General features: G+C 35.5%; 1 long non-coding RNA gene across 1 annotated transcript in view; it reads right to left on the reverse strand.

The window, feature by feature from the left end:
• LOC136851416 (uncharacterized) overlaps positions 1 to 20,000 on the reverse strand; it is a 424,951-nt gene that overhangs the window by 372,858 nt on the left and 32,093 nt on the right. Inside the window, exon 2 of the long non-coding RNA XR_010856871.1 lies at positions 18,753 to 18,802. This is a non-coding gene — a long non-coding RNA (uncharacterized lncRNA). The remainder of the gene's footprint in view (positions 1 to 18,752; positions 18,803 to 20,000) is intronic.

A 20,000-nucleotide genomic window follows, 5' to 3' on the forward strand; every position in this document is an offset into this window, starting at 1 on the left:
GCCATAAAGTATTTAATTTGTTTCTAGAAAAAACAAGTAAAAAATCCGCCCAAGTCTCTTCGGCGCAATCTAGTTTTCTGTACAGCCGCTACAGCGTATAATCAAGGCCACCGAAAATAGATCTATCTTTCGGTAGTCTCGGTATAATGTTTTATGAGCCGCGGCCCAGGAAACTTTAACCACTGCCCGGTGGTGACTTATCCTATATCGTACCAGAAGCACGATTATGGCTAAATTTAACCTTTAATAAAATAAAAACTACTGAGGCTAGAGGGCTGCAATTTGGTATGTTTGATGATTGGAGGGTGGATGGTCAGCATACCAATTTGCAGCCCTCTAGCCTCAGTAGTTTGTAAGACCTGAGGGCGGACAGAAAAAAGTGTGGACGGACAGACAAAGCCGGCACAATAGTTTTCTTTTACAGAAAACTAAAACTAAAAACTACAGAAAGAAAAATTATGCCATATCCTATTCACCAAAGCCCCCTGAAAGAGATTCTTAGAGATATAAAGGTCTGGTATAAATCCCGAGTAGCCTCGTCATCTGCAGATCGTATAACCTTCCTACACTCGAGTTTAATACCCCACGGTCGCTATCACAACGCGGAGGGTGGGTGAATATGGGGTGTTTATCATAAATGGGAACATCTGCGGATTATGGTGTTGGTAGCGGTGGGGAATAAGTGACCAATGAAATGCGCAGGCGCAGACCTTGATTTGGACGGGTCTCTCCTTCGGTTTAGTTAATTTTATGTTCTTTGAATATCGTGTTTAACTGTCATATACTTTGACTTTGAATATCGTGTTTAACTGTCATATACTTTGACTCTGAATATCGTGTTTAAGTGTCATATGCTTTGACTCTGAATATCGTGTTTAACTGTCATATACTTTGACTCTGAATATCGTGTTTAACTATCATATACTTTGACTTTGAATATCGTGTTTAAATGTCAGCCGTAATTACAATGACATTTTCAGGTATTACTTCAATTGAATTGTTTTTGTCATTGTACGTTCTAAATGAAATTACTCGGTGAATCGTGTTTTTATCCATGGCAAGAGAGAAGTATTTTCTCTTCATTTCACTCGGTCTCTTTCTCACTCCCTCTCTTTCTCATTTTCCCCTTTTTGCATTGTGTATATTCGTCTCCGCAGCTTTCCCCTAAAACCGTGACTCACACCAAATGTTTAATGCAAACTAGTAGCGTAAAGTATGATCGGAATAAAACGGAAAAAATTAATGGAATGCGTCACATTTTCCTGTTATAATTAATTCCACTAAATATCAAAATACGATTTTCAAAGTACAGAATCCGCACGTTGTCGCAAAACTAGCAGAGTCACTTGGTGTCTCTTTTAATAGAATTCGCCTTCACCTTTTTATTATTTGTGTTTCAATATAATACTTTTTGTTATTCAACTTTGGTAAGACCTTCTAATTATTACAAACGTGTGAGATTCTTTCTCTTTTTTTTTACTTCTATAAATAACCTTCTTAGTACCAGTTCTCGAACTTCTGCACTAAACTTCCATACCTATTTCATCCTTATATCACAAACTTCATACATACACATATACGTACACATAAACACCTCCATTGAAAACCACTAGCCTGGAATATGAGAGATTTCATCCTGATATATATGTATATATATATATATATATATATATATATATATATATATATATATATATATATATATACATCAAAACTTCACACATACATTATAAGCACAATACAAACACCTCTACTGAAAACCAGTGTCCTGGAACCTGGACTATGAGAGATTTCAATCTGATATCACAAATTTAACACATATACAGTAAGTACACACAAACACCTCCATTGAAAATCACTACCCTGACACTACTGGAATATGAGAGATTTCATCCTGATATCACAAACTTCACACATACACATATAAGCACACACAAACACCTCCATTGGAAAACCATATCACAAACTTCACACATACACACATAAGTACACACAAACACCTCCACTGGAAAAACCACTATGAGAGATTTCATCCTGATATCACAAACTTCACACATCCACATATAAGTACACACAAACACCTCCACTGAAAATCACTACCCTGGAGTATGAGAGATTTCATCCTGATATCACAAACTTCACACATACACATATAAGTACACACAAACACCTCCACTGAAAATCACTACCCTGGAATATGAGAGATTTCATCCTGATATCACAAACTTCACACATACACATATAAGCACACACAAGCGCCTCCATTGAAAACCACTACCCTGGAATATGAGAGATTTCATCCTGATATCACAAACTTCACACATCCACATATAAGTACGCACAAGCACCTCCACTGAAAACCACTACCCTGGAATATGAGAGATTTCATCCTGATATCACAAACTTCATACATACACATACCTCCATTGACAACTACTGCCCTGGAATATGAGATTTCATCCTGATATCACACCTTCACATATACATATAAGTGACAACCACTGACAACCACTGCCCTGGAATATGATGAGAGGCACCCGAATGAAAAACTAGAAACCAAGTCCAGAGATTATGAGGAACGGAGGAAATAACAGCTACGAATCTGCGCTTTGCATTTTTCCCGGAAGAAAATCCATCTGATCCCCGGGGTGTTACATTTCCCTGCATAAAAGAGAATTCTATTTATGCAGTTTCTCGTGCCCTCAGAGCATTACTCCATCTTGTACAGGTCGATGTTTGTTTTTATTTCCTAGACTTTCTGTGTCGCAATATCATGTCACAGAGCGTTGTTGTTTGCCGAGCTGGTGGAGAGAGAGAGAGAGAGAGAGAGAGAGAGAGAGAGAGAGAGAGAGAGAGACTTAGCTTCCAGTGCCTTCATGTTAAGTAAAGGGGATGGCAGATAGAAGAAAGAAAAAATTGTCACAAAGATGGTGTTACCAAATATGAAAAATTCCTTTCATAATATAAAATTCTCTTATCACAGTAACTATTATTTCGATAACTGAGGCCAAAGATGAAAGGATCAAATTATAAAACGAATTTTTAGATGTTCGGTTATGGAAATAACCCTGCTTTGCAAATATCTCTCAATGAATTCTGAAGATTCAGTATTTTTCCAAGTTGGACGCAATGGGCATATTTTGCCTATATTATCTATTCCATAGATTTATACTATATTATCATTCAAAGTGGCTACTAATATTTCCAGAAAATGATTTTGGATGTTTTCACAGGACAGAATTTTCCATTCTGAAAACTTCGTAAACAAACTACAAGTTTTGACGTGGAACGTAATTGAAGAAGTTAAGTTTCAGTCTATTGGTGTGTTTTAAAGCACATCCTCTTTTGATGAGTAAAGTTACGTCGGGCTGGCTGGTTGTGGCTGGTCTTTGGAGGGGATAGGCGGGACTGGAAGGTCCTAGGATGATTAGAATTGTGCGTAGTCTTCAGATTTTCAGGTAAGTTAGTCTGAAAACTACGCATCGTTGTAACTTATCAGAACTAATCCACTGATTTTGAATTCAACCAGATATGTTTCTATAATATACTGTTCACATTACCTGAGGGAAGTGACCTACTGGCCTTATCTTTGCACTCTTACACATGCATATATATATACATATATATATATATATATATATATATATATATATATATATATATATATATATATATATATATATATATATATATATATGAGTGTGTGTTTGTGTATGTGTCCATTTTTATGTGTGCATAAGCTGGAATGGTAAAAGCACAATTTCTGTGTGAGCCTGCGAGCGCTCATATGTCGATATGGTGAACAACGTTTTTTTTTTTATAAGAGGGCAAAGCCAAGAGCCATCGACTATCGTGAAGTGACCAACTTACGTTGCAAAAGCCCTTCTAGTTTGATATTCATCACGCTGAAAGAATAAGTCACCAGGCTTAAACATCCTTCACAATGAATCTGACTGAGCGTCCTACTAATTAACTTTTCTTTGTACTCCTCGAAATCACAACACAGTTGATCAATGTGTGAAATGAGATGATATGCGCCAGGTGATCTCTTCTAATGAAGACCTTAACCTTTCAGTTTCTTTAGAGAGAAAGAAAAAAATCCTAACGAACGTTTCCAGGCTAAAAGAGAATATAAATGACCTTATTCTCCCAGACTTCAAAAGGATTCGGGTATTCAATGGTAGCTCTTCACAATCAAGGATCTATCTCTCGGAAAGAGAATCCTTTGGAACGAATGTAAATATGGATATAGAAGGGGGATTCAGGTGGGTTTTCTCTATCGTAAATATATTATGCTTAATCTTTCCACCCTTCATTCAGGAGAGTCTTTGAATCCCAGCGCTGAACTGCAGGAGACCAGAATATCCGGCACGTGGCGACCTTAGAAGTTACTTAATGCTTTAAAACTCTTCAGTTAATGAATGACTTATTAGTAAAGGTTCTGTTGCATTCTATTCATAAAATATAATCTTGGTAATAGGATTTACTTTGTGTGATGCATCTTTTATTATGTTTTTTTTTTTTTTTGGCTGGTAATGTTGTTATACCGGTGGTGAAACTCATCATAAACACGCGATACACACGCACACATAGACACATATATATATATATATATATATATATATATATATATATATATATATATATATATATATATATATATATATGTATATATATATATATATATATATATATATATATATATATATATATATATATATATATATATATATATATATATATATATATATATATATATATATATATATATATATATATATATATATATATATATATATATATATATATATATATATATATACATACATACACACACACACGTAATGCACAGCCACACACAATGTTACGGCAAGAACTTTCACAACTCTTAACCTTTAAGATCCTCCGTCTCATCTATTTTCTTTACATATATTTAGCATTTTAAGATTGTCAAAGTTTTTTTTTTTTATAATAATTGCCTGTTTTCAAGACCTAACCTCCTCCTTCTAATTTGTTCTGTTCTATTGTGCGCCGTCGTGGTAACTCCATACATAACTCTACTCTGACTGCAATATCCAGCTGGTAGGACTCAGGATTCCTAAATACTGCTGGTAATACTACCGCTATTTATGCTGATACTTCTACGGTTTCTATTAATTCTCTCTCTCTCTCTCTCTCTCTCTCTCTCTCTCTCTCTCTCTCTCTCTCTCTCTCTCTCTCTCTCTCTTACAGGAACGCGAACAACGGAAGCTCGTCTGATGGTTTTTGAATCGAAGAAAGGAAAAAATAAAACAGTATAAGAATTTTGTACAATTTGGCAGTTTGTTTTTAATTAAAAGGAGAAAAAACATTGTACTCGAGGTAAACAAAGTAAAAACAAATTCAGTAAAAAAAAATCTTGTCGTCGTATATCAAAAAACAACACGCAGTTTAGTGATTCACAGAGAAAAGAAACAATTCTAAAATTTTGTTCTCGTATGTCAAAAACAACACGGAATTTAGTGATTCACATAGAGAAAAGGAACAATTCCCTTTGTTCGGAACTTCCTAGTTTATTTTCGAATGCACGACTCTTTTTTGGCCTTCGTTCCACCTCTCTTTTTGTCAAATTATTCTTTTATCAAATATCAAGATGAAATTAGAGAAATAGAATAAATATTTAGGGGATTTTATGTTCCATGCTTCTGCCTCTTTCAAAATCAATTTATCTAATATACGGCTAATGACTTTTATCGTATTGCCCTCGTAAAATAACAAGCAAAAATGCGCTCAAGTTCCTTCGACGCAATCGAGTTTTCTGTGCAACGTATAATCAAGGCCACCGGAAATAGATCTATCTTTCGGTGGTCTCGGTATAATTTTGTATGAGCCGCTGCCCATGAAACTTTAACCACGACCCGGTGGTGGGCTGGCTTACATCGTTGCCAGAAGCACGATTATGGCTAAGTTTAATCTTAAATAAAATAAAAGCTACTGAGGCTAGAGGGCTGCAACTTGGTATGTTTAATGATTTGAGGGTGGATGATTAACATGCCAATTTGCAGCCCTCTAGCCTCAGCAGTTTTTAAGATCTGAGGACGGACAGAAAAAGTGCGGACAGAATAAAGTGCGGACGGACAGACAATGCCGGCACAATAGTTTTCTTTTCGGAAAACTAAAACTGAGAAGAATGATGAACTTAAGTATGGATTTCAGGATAATATCTAACAATTGTTACACGAAACTTTTTGTAAAGAAAAGTATGATTCATTATCAATCTCTAATAAGTTATGAGGCGATAAAATGTGACCAAGGAAGATAAATGAAGTCACTGTCAGCCCTGTATTTAACCCCATAAGGTACAGGTTCAAATCCTGGCCCAGGTGGCTCCAGTTATATACCCTGCATAATTTTCTTTGCTGGTAAATGGTTTCAACGTAAAGTGAATACAATTTCAATGGGTATTTTTTAGGAAAATATTCGAAAGCATAGAAATGAAATGTGTAAAATTAGCTATTGATGAGTATTTTAGTCAAATATTCGAAATCTTAGAAATGAAATGTGTAAAATTTACTATTAATGAGTATTTATAGGAAAATATTCGAATGCATAGAAATAACATGTGTAAAATTGACTATTAATGAATATTTATAGTCAAATATTCGAAAGCTTAGAAACGAAATGTGAAAAATTGGCTATTAATGAGTGTTTATACGAAAATATTCGAAAGCTTAGAAATGAAATGTGTAAAATTTACTATTAATGAGTATTTATAATAAAATATTCGAATGCATAGAAATAACATTTGTAAAATTGGCTATTAATGAATATTTTTAGTCAAATATTCGAAAGGTTAGAAATGAAATGTGTAAAATTGACTACTAATGAGTATTTTTAGTCAAACATTCCAAAACATAAAATAAAATGCGTAAAACAAACAATTCATCCAAGTATCAGTAATATTCCCTTAACCGCAATATTCTCAGGAAATTCCCCGCTTAAAATACTGCCGACAGAGAATGCAGGGAGCCCTTCCGAGACAAACAGAATAATCCATTACGCAGGGGGTTCCTGCTACCAATTTGGAGACGGGATTGAATGACGGCGGCTCATGGTTTACTTAAAGGCCGGGGGAGGGGGCCTGGCCGAGTGAAGCCCGGTCCAGGATTGCGTTAAAGAAGGGCTGTTGGGACGGACGATCGATGGGAAAGCAACTCCTGTTTATGTCAATCAGGTATCGGTGTGATTGGTTTGATCAAGTTCTCGGCTTTTATCTGACGGGATGGAGCTGCCGGATTTGCTGTGCTGTACTAGTTTAGTCGTGTATTTAAACATCCATAGGTGTATATATATATGTATATGTATGTATGTATATGTATATGTATATATATATATATATATATATATATATATATATATATATATATATATATATAAATGTGTGTGTGTATATATCTACATATATATATATACATATATGTATATATGTATATATATTCATAATAAAAGAAATAAATATATATATATATATATATATATATATATATATATATATATATATATATATATATATATATATACACACACATACACACGTATATACACATAAGTTTATCTTTGTAGCATATTATCAATATACAGTATATTGCATCTCACGCTACGTATTCCTCGGATAAAATATAACTGTCGCTCACTAATTTCCAAATACGACAAAAATTGTAAACCTAAAATTAACTTTGACAAGAACATCTGCTTTATGGAACACGAGTGTCACGTGACGGAAACCTTTCGAGCCATCCTCACCTCAGGTTATGTACCGCACGTAAGCCTGGTGCGGACCTACCCCGGGTGGTTCGTGCTTCAGGAACCCGTTCCTAATTGCTCTTGGTGTCTTCGTAATGTCCTGGCGCAGTGCTACACTTGGTAGAAGAGATCCTCAGAGCCTCATATCTCTGCGGAAAAGAAGATGACGAAAGAAATTGTAAGAAGAAGAAGAAGAAGAAGAGAAGAACCGGACGAAAGTTCCCAGCGCATTTTCTCACGAGGTTTTCTTTCCCTTTACAGTTTCTCTGCCTCTTGAGTTTCGCTAGCTGAGGAGAAAAGAACCCTTGGACGGTATTTTCTCGCCTTCGACCGAGAAGGGAAAGTAATGAGAAAGAGGAGAGGAAGGATATTGGACACCTTGCAATGTTTGGTCTAAAAAAAATTGTAGAACTTAAAAACTCTTATTTTTTAACTTCTAGAATAAACGAGTAAAAAATGCGCAGAAGTTTCTTCAGCGCAATCGAGTTTGCTGTACAGCCGCTACAGCGTATAATCAAGGTCACCGAAAATAGATCTGTCTTTCGGTGGTCTCGGTATAATGCTGTATGAGCCGCGACCCATGAGACTTTAACCACGGCCCGGTGGTGGCATATCCTATATCGTTGCCAGGTCCACGAGCATGGCTAACTTTAACCTTAAATAAAATAAAAACTACCGAGACTAGAGGGCTGCAATTTGGTATGTTTGATGCCTGGAGGTTGGATGATCAACATACCAATTTGCAGCCCTCTTGCCTCAGTAGTTTTTAAGATCTGAGGGCGGACAGAAGAAGCGCGGGCAGGAAAAAGTGCGGACGGACAGACAAAGCCGGCATAATAGTTTTCTTCTATTCTTGATGGAAAAGGTTAAAAAAAAAAAAAGATGTGATTTTCCTCATATATAACATAACAAGACAATGACGAATTTTCCTTTGAAGATAGTCTGAGTGGAACCATGATATTCCCTTCAGAAATATGAATATTACTGTTATTAAACTTTCAATTTTTCTCTTTCGGCCATTCTCCCCTCCTTCCTTAACGAAGTCCGATTTGCCTTCAATAATTCCTCGAGATACTCCGTGCCTTATCAGATGTAATACAACAAGGCAATTAAGGGAGGCAGTAAAATTTGCGTTGTATGTGAGAGATTAAGATCCCCTCTCCCCTGTAATGCTTACCGGAGAATTCCATTACATAAACTTAATTAACTCCGGATTCAACGGAATATTTTTACCTCTCTCGTAATTGCGTGTAATCTCCCGGAATGTTGGTTAGAAGCCAGTAATTAAATGAGAAATTAGTAGAACTGTAGGGCAAGCGTCATTGGAACTGTCAGAAAGATGTGTTTGCTTAATTAATTACCAGATGGCTGGCATCCACACTCTGAGGAAAAACAGTGGGTGACGTTTGGGGAGTATAATAAGATTCAGAAAAACGTCGGGTATCAACCAGAAGAAATGCAAGGTTTTCGGTCAAATAACTTTTTATTTATTAGTGAACACATACATCCATACGTGCATACATACATTCTCGTCTGTAATAGCCACAGTTATGTCATAAATTTTAAGACTCTTCACACTTTTCGGATATTGCTGTCACAGTTGGGTATAGGCTTTGTACACACACACACGCGCGCGTGCACACAAATAATTGTATTTTCCAGGCAAAAGCATGGTAAGAAAATTGTTTGTTGCTATTATAATTATTAGAATAAGTAATAGTAATTATTAATGATTCACTACATTTGATCTCAGTTGAGGATATGTAATCAAAGTTTTTATCCATTTTTTTTCACCATGCCCTGGGTCTTCGTAATTAAAACAAATGCATTTAGTATTATGCATATCATAGGTATATGACACATCAATTAAGAACAATAAGAAAGTAGTGATGTTGTGCTCAAAAAATCTGTCACAGTAATTAATAAACTTCACTTGAATTAAAAAGAGAAGACTAAACCGTAATAGCGATTCAATTTGCTTACAAACCATGCTGTACAGTATTGATGAATTATTTAATCTAATTCGATTTGGTTATTACCTATTTTATTATCAAGACATTATTAGTACACTTTAACACTAATTCGTTCACAAAAGACCGGTTGTTGGTAAATAGCACTTTAATAGCAGTTATACCTACTATCACAAGTTAGTAATATCAATCATTAGGAGGATATATTAACCTGGAAGAATTCACGATTTGGCCCACCTTCCTAAAACTTATTTATGGGCACAATAAATCTCCCAGTTCACCATATTATAGCAGTGGGATAACAGTGAAATAGAGACTTCATTATCTTTTGGGATTAGGTCAGTAATCTTGTATGATTAAGCAGAAAGGTTGATAATGGGGAAGGATCATTATAAGCCGTCCAGCATCAAGAAGCATTACTACTCTCTGCTTAAGACTCTCGAGTGAAAAAGACAAATAGCAAACCATGAATGGAATGATCCCGAGCATTCCGTGAGACACCGTGAGAGAACAGATATTTTAAATCTTTGGGAAAGTTGAATATATAACTACATAAACCTAGCAAATAATTTAGATATTATTGATGAGATAGCGTAGTTTTTTAAGAAAAAGAAAATGCATGAGAACATATGTTTAAACTTCGAAGAGGAATTGCTATGAAGAAGAATTATACATATGTATGAGAGTATATATATATATATATATATATATAAGAGTATATATATATATATATATATATATATATATATATATATATATATATATATATATATATATATATACATATATATAAAGGAATACATCATTAAAGCCAATACCTATTGCTGTCTGTAAAAGTCAGGTTGCACACTTTCATTTACGTAATACCATATCAATTCTTCTTTCTATTATTTTTTGCGTATTGTGACGAACCTTTCATAAAAACATTTTACCAATGCAATTTTTAATACATTTTCAAAATCAGGTCTAAAGTCACATATGAAGAATACATAGAATTATGTATACAGTTTTCTTTCTTTTTTGGGGCGGGATATCAGAGAAAATTGAATAATTTATTGATTTATATTACTATTTATATATATCTTAAAATGTATTATATATATATATATATATATATATATATATATATATATATATATATATATATATATATATATATATATATATATATATCACTTAATATTGCGAACTTTGATTAACGGATTTTGTAGTGCTTCTTCCATCCTTTTAGTATTCTGTAAAAGAAAACTATTGTGCCGGCTTTGTCTGTCCGTCAGCATTTTTTTTCTGTCCACACTTTTTCTGTCCGCCCTCGGATCTTAATAACTACTGAGGCTAGAGGGCTGCAAATTACTATGTTAATCATCCACCCTCCAATCACCAAACATACCAGCCCTCTAGCCTCAGTAGTTTTTATTTAAGGTTAAATTTAGCCATAATCGAACTTCTGGCAACGATAAGGACAGGCCACCACCGGGCCGTGGTTAAAGTTTCATGGGCCGCAGCTCATGTAGCATTATACCGGAACTACCGAAAGATAGATCTATTTTCGGTGGCCTTGATTATACGCTGTACAGAAAACTCGATTGCGCCGAAGAAACTTCGGCGTATTTTATTACTTGTTTGTGATTGCTAAATATTTCTGTGGACTGCAATAAAAAAAACAAACAGACTGAAAAGATAATTTTTATGTGTTTTGAGAATCGTAACCTGTAAGACCAATTGTCATTATAACATTTTTTTTTACAATGTTCACGCTTTAAAGAAATATCTTTTGGTGATCTTATCCAAAATAAATAATATGATAACTGAAGCAGGTGGGATTTGTTGAGGCGCTAGAATTACGTAGGTCATATGTTGAGGTCATATGCTGAAAGAACAAAGTTATAACCTCCATGTTTAGTTTCTGTCCAATTATTTGTCTGTCCGTCGCAAGCTGAATGATCTTGACACTACTGAGGCTAGAGGCTGCAAATTTATAACCTTTGATACTCCCAGGCTTTTAGTTTTCTGTCCCGCCTGTCCGTCAGACTTTTTCTGAATCTTGAAAACTGCTGAGTTAGAGGGCTGCAAATTGGTATGTTGATCATCCTATTCCAATCTTCAAACATACCAAATTGCAGCCCTCTAGCCTCAGTAGTTGTTTTTATTTTATTTAAAAAGGTTAAAGTTAGCCATAATCATGCGTCTGGCAACGACATTGGACAGGCCACTACCGGACCGTGGCTGAAAGTTTCATTGGCCGCAGCTCATACAGTATTATACCGAGAGCACCGAAAGATAGATTTATTTTCGATGGCCTTGATTATACGCTGTACAGAAAACTCGATTCTTCGAGCTCATTTTATACTTGTTTTGTTTAAGGTTAAATTTAGCCATGATCGTGCTTCTGGCAACGCAATAGGACTGGCCACTACCGGGCTGTGGCTGAAAGTTTCATGGGCCATGGGTCATACAGCAGTATACGCTGTACAGAAAACTCGATTGCACCGAAGAAACTTCGGCGCATTTTTTACTTGATTTTGGTACCCCTCTTTACGTAGTTGCTAATATTATTATAGGCTTTTATTTTGATCACTCCCTTCAATTTGGTATTGCATAGAGGTAAATAATAGTATTTGTCTTCAGTAATTTTTATTGTATTGTAATGTCTGATAATTTCATTTTTTCATTTTCCAGTGGGCACTCTTTTATTACTAATCAACATTTTCTAATAAAAACTGATATCTTGCCTAAGATGTCTCAGTTAAGTAGATTTAAGGTTCAAATGCTAATACATTAATTCTTATTTTCAGTCAAAATTCCTGTACACTGTGAGAAAGGTAACTTCCTTTACACAATCGTTATATTTTGTAGCTTATTTTTTTAATTTCTTAAACTGAACTACTTGCTCTTTTGTAACTGATATTTGTACATTCACTTAGGTAGGTGTTAGATTGTGTTGTCAATTATTCTCTAACAATTAACATGATCTAATTTATATATATATATATATATATATATATATATATATATATATATATATATATATATATATATATATATATATATGTATATATATATATATATATATATATATATGTAATTATATGTATATATGTATATATATATATACAGTAGTTTACTTTAATTACATTATATATATATGTATGTGAATTTTTAGATTGATGAATTAACAAAAGTCAACTGATCTAACCATAACTATCAGTAGCTACATTTGTCATAAAATTACGTATTTTAAGAGTAATACAAATATTATTTGCGAACTTTTATGGAAAATACTGAGTTTTGCAGAAAAAATGACGAAAGAAATGAAATAATTAGAAATTACTTTAAATTTAAAGCCCCAGTAGATTTTTTTTTTTTTGGGGGGGGGGGTGAGTCCAGCACACAGTATGCATAAGCTATAAAATTCGTATAATTATAACCACACGAACTGCCTTCATTACTTTTTCGCGTTCCCGAATTTCTACGCGGTCATAAATTAACGCGATTAAGTCAAACATTAAAAGTGCAATTAATCATTCACATTTTATTCCGTACCCTAAACCGGTTCCATTAATGGTATGTTATCGAAATGTTTTCTACGTGCTCCCCGTGAAGCCGTAATGAGGCCAGGATTAAAGTTCACCGCAGCGGGAGCATTGAAAGTCTGAGAGCATTTCCAGTTACTGTCACAACAACCGGAAATAGAGACAATAATACTCTTTGTTGCTTAAGCCTCTACGTGGAACGTTTTACTGCGAAAATCCTTCGCCATTGTTCTTCGCTGCGTTTGATTTTTAGTTTTAGCAGCATTTTTCTAACTTCAATTCTGGGAATCGTTCTGTAAGACTCAGGGTCGAAAATGACAGACGAATCCCGATTAAATTAGAGAAATACTGAATTATTCTGTGGTCAATTTAAATATGTAATTGATGATGAAATGAAGATTCTTTTAATAGGAAAGCCGACCTTTAGATAAAATCAATGTAAATAGACAAGTGGCGTGGAATAAGCATTTTATTATTATATACTTCAGACGTTCAGATAGACATTTACATAAATTTTCAATAGCCTTGTGTGCACATTTCCAAAATTCTCTGTACGTCATCCCCATATGTCAGCTGGCAAAAGTGATGAATGAAATGTCTGTGGAACTCACCCCCGATCATACAAAATGAATAGTTCCTGTCACGTTCGTATTCCATATGAATTTACGATGACGACCCTGAAAATTAAGACTGAATTATGATGTCAGCTGAATAATGATCTCGTGCGCTTCTGGACTCTTTGAAAAGACGGACGGAGCGATGAATGATGAATGAACTTAATCTCAGTGAAATTAAGTTGTAAACGTCCAGGCTAAGCTCTGTTACGAAAGCTGTTACTCGACGTTCTGCTCTTTTTAGTTTTCTGTAAAAGAAAACTGTTGAGATGGCTATTTGTCTGTCCGTCAGCAGTTTTTCTGCCCGCCCTCATATCTTAAAAACTACTGAGGGTAGAGGGCTGCAAATTGGTATGTTATTCATCCATACTCCAATCAACAAACATACCAAATTGCATGCCTCTAGCCTCAGTAGTTTTTTTTATTTTATTTAAGATTAAAGTTGGCCATGATCGTGCTTCTGGCAACGCAAAAACACAAGCCACCACCAGGCCGTGGATGAAAGTTTCATGGGCCGCGGCTGAGATTTTCACGGGCCGCAGCATAGAGTTTCATACAGCATTATGCGCCTTACAGAATACTCGATTGCCCGAAGAAACTTCGGAGCATTTTTTACGTTAATGCACTATGATTTAAGAATGCAAATGTTAAGACGGTGTATAAGCTAAGCAAATAATACTTTTCTCATTCGCCTGCTAATTCTCTCTCTCTCTCTCTCTCTCTGATGCTGCATAACATTTCATCATATACTGAATGTTTCATATCTGGCTCCGTACAAATTAATCTGTTTGAATTAATAACGGGCTTCTCTGCGAGGCGTGATATTAAGGTAGAATAACAAATTCAGCTTACGACCGCCACTCTGATATTGTACAGCCAACAACGACATAAATTGCAATGGGAATTGTGACCAAAACTTCTCATTGCAAAAGCGTTGTTTGCAGACTCTGGTGACTAAAACGTTACTAAACATAACACCAGAGACAGCATTACACAATTTCCCTTCCCAGAGAGAGGATTAATCTTGAATAAAACAAGTAAAAAATGCGCCGAAGGCAGTTTTCTGTACATCGTGTATAATCAGTGCCACCGAAAATAGATCTATCTTTCGGTGGTCTCGGTATATCGTAATGCTGTATGAGCCGCAGCCCATGAAACTTTCCACCGGCCGTGGTGGCCTGCGTTGTTGCGTTGCCAGAAGCACGGTCATGGCTAACTTTAATCTTAAATAAAATAAAATAAAAAAAAACTACTGAGGCTAGAGGGCTGCAATTTGGTATGTTTGATGATTGGAGGGTGGATGATTAACATACCAATTTGCAGTCCTGTAGCCTCAGTAGTTTTTATTTGACTTAAGGTTAAAATTAACCATAATCGTGCTTTTGGACAGGCCACCACCGGGCAGTGGTTAAAGTTTCATGGGGCCGCTGCTCATACAGCATTATGCCGAGACCACCGAAAGATAGATCTATTTCCGGTGGCCTTGATTATACGCTGTAGCGGCTGTACAGAAAACTCGATTGCGGCGAAGAAACTTCGGCCCCATTTTTGTTTATTCGAGAGTCTGCTGCGACCTTGTTTGATGGGAAATTACGCAATGAATGGCAGCATTAATTTTCCTTTCATCAGAACAAGCCGTTTCTAAACAAAGGAAAAACAGTCACTTGAAAGACCTCCCTCAGCTCCTATTCATAAAAGTCAAACCTTTGTGCGTTCGGGCTTAAATTCTTCTGGTTTATGGCACACTTTAGGGGATTAGCGTTTCTCACGCTGGACTTGAGCCAGAATTGCACGGGACATAAACGCAATGGAAGAGCCGCTTCTGTTTGTAAAGTTTCGCAGGCGGCGTCGTTAAAGGCATTAATCTCGCGCGACTTCTGCCTGGTCTTACGCGGAGCAGAGCTGGGAGGGTCGACTTTAGACAGCCGTGTTGATACTGTGTTTCGTCATGAATTGCGAGGTTGCGATACGAGATCATTTTCTTGTCAGTTTGCTGTACAAGAAAACTACTGTGCCGGCTTTGTTTGTCCGACAGCACTTGACAGCCATATTGGTACTGTTTCGTCATGAATTGTGAGGTTATCATATCAGATAATTTTTTTTTTTTTGTTGGTTTTCTGTACAAGAAAACTATTATGCCGGTTTTGTCTGTCCGTCCACACTTTATTCTGTCTGCACATTTTCCTGTCCACCCTCAGATCTTAAAAACTATTGAGGCTAGAGGGGTTGCAAATTGGTATGTTGATCATCCATCCTCCAATCATCAAACATACCAAATTTCAGCCATCTAGCTTCGGTAATTTTTATTTTATTTAAAGTTAAAGTTAGCCATAATCGTGCCTCTGGCATCGATATAGGATAGGCAACCACGTGCTTAGGCCTAAATGAGTTCCAGATTACCAGGACAGACCGCAATATACTCCTTCATTATGCCTTGAAACGTAAAATCATCATAGGAATAAATCTGTAACTCTATCACCTAAATCACTTCCAATAAACCGCGATAACCTCTCCTGAATATTAGAGGCTAAACCTATTCCAAGTACCGACAGTTCTAACTGACTTGACCTTTCGTCTTTCGGAGCTTCCCTGAGGGTAACAGATATTAAACTCCAGGTGACATCCATAATGGAAGTTCCTGTCGGGTAAGGCTCCATCTAATATGGCTTCGGAATTCCTCGGTGTTTTATTCATCGGTGGTCACGTATACATTTTTCATCTGAAGTGAGGATTCGTTAAAGTTAGATAATCCAGTCTATCTCTCTCTCTCTCTCTCTCTCTCTCTCTCTCTCTCTCTCTCTCTCTCTCTCTCTCTCTCTCTCTCTTTCACACATACTCTGTTTTTGTCCAATATGCCGAAGTAATGGACACTGACTAGATTTATGCAATTTCTCTCTCTCTCTCTTCTCTCTCTCTCTCTCTCTCTCTCTCTCTCTCTCTCTCTCTCTCTCTCTCTCTCTCTCTCTATTTTCTGATGTATGATAATTTTTAACAAAAGTTAAAAAAGTAAATAACCCAAGCATATGAAAGAAATTACGGAAGTGTATTAAACATTAGCAAAGTTGACTTGTGACATATGAAAATGGCATGCTTTTTCCATTCAGTCTTTTATTTCTATTAGTATATTTGATGATTTCACTTTCACATAGACGTCCATGGACACACACACACACATATACATATATATATATATATATATATATATATATATATATATATATATATATATATATATATATATATATATATATATATATATATATATATATATATACTATATATATTCGTTCGTTTGTCACATAATCCCTGCGTTGATATTAATGAGTATATGAGACTGAATTTGGTAAGCATAAAGTAATTAATGATAAAGGCCCTCAAGTATATTAATGCTCCAAAAAGAGGAGTTTTTTTTTTAATTCTATTTATTTATTATCGTCTAAGAATAAAATAGTTATGATAATTACAATTACCCTTTTGATGTGAAAGCGATAAATTAACGGCATATAGATTTACATTGGGGGCATTTCATCAGTAATTTTTAATACCTCGTCGGATTTTATTCTATCATTATTATTCTACTATCATTTAGAATCATTTACCTTGTCTCATTACCTCACACAAAAAACTTCTAATACAATAATAATAATAATAATAATAATAATAATAATAATATAATAATAATAATAATAATAATAATAATAATAATAATAATAATAATAATAATAATATAATAATAATCAAGGAATAGAGTTCTGAAGGAAAGCAGCTAAACGATGCCCATATATTTCTGTCATGTGGCACGTCTCTCAAATACCCATAACGTAACGCCGAGGTGAAATGGTGTCGTAATTTCCCTATTATGAGGGCATTAATTAATTAAATTTCCCCGCGGGAAGAGAAGAGGATGATAGATGAAGTCATAAAACGGGACATAGATTCCCGTCATCTCATTAGAGGAGCTTTGGGTGAGAGGCCAGAGATACTACGAATGGTTCACCCTGAGAATAATATTCTGACGTGAGACTGATACCTCTGATTAATGCAAACTCCACTGGGGGAAGTTCCTCATCTTCTTAATGCTAACTGTATTGGGGGAAGTTTCTCATCTTTTTAATACAAACTGTATTGGGGGAAGTTTCTCATCTTCTTGATGCAAACTGTATTGGGGGAAGTTTCTCATCTTCTTGATGCAAACTGTATAAACTGTAATGGGGGAAGTTTCTCAACTTCTTAATGCAAACTGTATTGGGGAAGTTTCTCCTCTTCTTAATGCAAACTGTATTGGGGAAGTTTCTCATCTTCTTAATGCAAACTGTATAAACTGTATTGAGGAAGTTTCTCATCTTCTTGATGCAAACTGTATTGGGGGAAGTTTCTCATCTTCTTAATGCAAACTGTATAAACTGTATTGGGGAAGTTTCTCATCTTCTTAATGCAAACTGTATTGGGGGAAGTTTCTCATCTTCTTAATGCAAACTGTTTTGGGGGAACTTTCTCATCTTGCTTAGAAGCGCATGACAAAATTATATAGAGAAGACTGGTTTTCATGGTCTACTTTTGTTGTTGGTGATCAAAAAGTATTCCTTTTAATAGGAATAATTCTAGGTATGAATTTAATATTGCTCAAAACAGTAGGGTCCCTTATGTTAAGATTGCTAATATTCGTTATTTGAATATTATTTTTAGTATAATTTCCGAGGATGTTTAGAAACAACATTAAAAATACAAAGGCAACAAAATAATAATAATGATAATAATGGATACAGAGATTTGAAACTCTACGGCTACCACACGCCATATTTAACTACTGCTTATATGAAACAATAAAAAGTCGCTTATTTCAGAACAATTACCTTTCTTATCCAGACTATGTGCATCGGCCAGCTCTCAGCAAATATCAGCCCTGTAAAAAAGAAAATAATAAGAATTGAAAAGACTATATAAAATTCAATTCCACTGATGCTGCCATTCTTTTGAAATAATAATAATAATAATAATAATAATAATAATAATAATAATAATAATAATAATAATAATAATAATAATAATAATAATAATGAACACCTAACTCTAATGGAGATATAAAGAAAATAATTTAACCAATTTTTAAGTAGAGTCTTTCTCCCATCATTTAGGAGAGATACACCAGTATTCACAGATCCATTGAAACCTTTGTCATGTAAAGAAACAATGGATTGGGAGGTCCTTTTATGCTCTGCTTCCCTCTCCTATTTTTCTGTCTCTCTCTCTCTCTCTCTCTCTCTCTCTCTCTCTCTCTCTCTCTCTCTCTCTCTCTCTCTCCGGCTCTGCCATTGAAAACGTTCCCTACGTACTGTAGAAGCGAAAGAATAAGGAAGTGGGGAAAAAAAATGTATATATACAGTTGGTGACGTTTTGTTTTCACGCTTTGCCGGTTTCAAGCGCGCGAGTGTGAGTAGGCATTCGGGCTGGCGTTAATAGGACCAGCAGAGGGAGTGCCGGCAGAAATGGCAGTCTGACACGCTCTCTCTCTCTCTCTCTCTCTCTCTCTCTCTCTCTCTCTCTCTCTCTCTCTCTCTGTTAATCATAAGGCGTAGGAATGGTATCACTAGCTTTCTTGCTACTTTCTCTTCTGTTAGGGGCTTTTTCAACAACAGTAATAGCTCTCTCTCTCTCTCTCTCTCTCTCTCTCTCTCTCTCTCTCTCTCTCTCTCTCTCTCTCTCTCTCTCTCTCTGTTTAATCATAAGGCGTAGGAAGGTTATCACTAGCTTTCTTACTACTATCCCTTCTGTTGTGGCTTTTTCAACAGCAGAAATAGCTCTCTCTCTCTCTCTCTCTCTCTCTCTCTCTCTCTCTCTCTCTCTCTCTCTCTCTCTGACGTAGGAATGGTCGCATTCTCTTTCTTGCTACTTTCCCTTTTATTGTGGCTTTTTCAACAACAGAAATAGCTCTCTCTCTCTCTCTCTCTCTCTCTCTCTCTCTCTCTCTCTCTCTCTCTCTCTCTCTCTCTCTCTGAGTATAAGATGTGGGAATGGTTGCACTATCTTTCTTGCTACTTTCGTTTTTATTGTGCCTTTGTCAATAGCAACAGGAAAAGCAGCAGTGGTATTCTCGTGGGCAG

This window comes from Macrobrachium rosenbergii, chromosome 23 (assembly GCF_040412425.1).
Source record: "Macrobrachium rosenbergii isolate ZJJX-2024 chromosome 23, ASM4041242v1, whole genome shotgun sequence".
Taxonomy (NCBI): domain Eukaryota; kingdom Metazoa; phylum Arthropoda; class Malacostraca; order Decapoda; family Palaemonidae; genus Macrobrachium; species Macrobrachium rosenbergii.